Source organism: Sorex fumeus, unplaced genomic scaffold, assembly GCF_029834395.1.
Source record: "Sorex fumeus unplaced genomic scaffold, SorFum_2.1 ptg000123l, whole genome shotgun sequence".
NCBI lineage: Eukaryota > Metazoa > Chordata > Mammalia > Eulipotyphla > Soricidae > Sorex > Sorex fumeus.
This window is the reverse complement of record NW_026606180.1, coordinates 7,281,567-7,282,575: the sequence shown is the minus strand read 5'-3', so window position 1 is coordinate 7,282,575 and position 1,009 is coordinate 7,281,567. Positions and strand designations below refer to the sequence as shown.

The 1,009-nt window shown below is 33.3% G+C and overlaps 1 non-coding gene across 1 annotated transcript; it reads left to right on the top strand.

Annotated features, from left to right (window-relative positions):
• The first annotated feature begins 526 nt into the window (after positions 1 to 526).
• On the top strand, positions 527 to 649 carry LOC130044738 (U6atac minor spliceosomal RNA). The gene has a single exon (XR_008795488.1). It is a non-coding gene; the product is annotated as a U6atac minor spliceosomal RNA (small nuclear RNA).
• Positions 650 to 1,009: the final 360 nt, after the last annotated feature.

Here is a 1,009-nt window from a genome sequence, read left to right as displayed (position 1 = left end):
AAAATTTCTAAGTCTACAACTGTATCTCATGGTGTCTCACTAATAAAAATTTTTTAAAAAAACACATAATTTTTTAAAGTTTTATTAATGAGAGATAAGACAGATTACCATAATGAGATGTACAAAAGAAAATTTAATGCAATATATTTTAAAGTCCAGAGTTGAAAACTTACTTACGTCAATGATAATAGGCATTTTATTATGTTGTATGAAATGGTTTTAATTTCCTTATTTAATTTCCTTATAGGTTAAAATCATATAGCAATCACAAATTGATTTTTACTGATTTATATTATGATCATTTTGTTTGCCATTTCTTTAAGTTTTGTTGGAATATAAAATAAATTTGTTATGTGCCTAAGGAGGCAGGTTGGGCTCGGAAGAGAAACTGGAGACATTGGTGGAGGTACATTGGTTTTGTTGGAGCACTTAATGCCTGAAACAACTGTATTATGAACAACTTTGTAAATCATGGTGTTTGAACAAAAATAAATTTAAAAAATACATATTGAAAAAAATTTAAAAAGTGTTGTATGAAAGGAGAGAAGGTTAGCACTCCCCTTGACAAGGATGGAAGAGGCTTCGGCCTGCAACACGCATACGGTTAAGGCACTGCCACCTACTTTGTGGCATCTACCCAACGTTTTTATAGCCTTTCTCTCCCCCTCCCCCCACACCCATCTACTGTGGCTTTTCAGCTAAAATTTTGTTTATAAAAGGAATTTATTTATTATAGCTCTAAAAAAAATTTAAAAACTGATAAACCTAGTAAAAAGTAAGACAAATACCATATGATCTTGCTCATATGTGGACCATTCAAGAAACAAAACAAATGATCAAATGAAAAACCACAATTAACTCAATCCTTAGACCCTGAGAACAAAACGCTGGTTATGAGAGACGAGGAAGTGAGGCTGAGAGGACTGGACAGAGCCCTGGGACGCCAGCAGCTGTACTATAATATCACACGCTGGAAGATGTGTGAAGCTGTACTCCTAAAGTATAGATA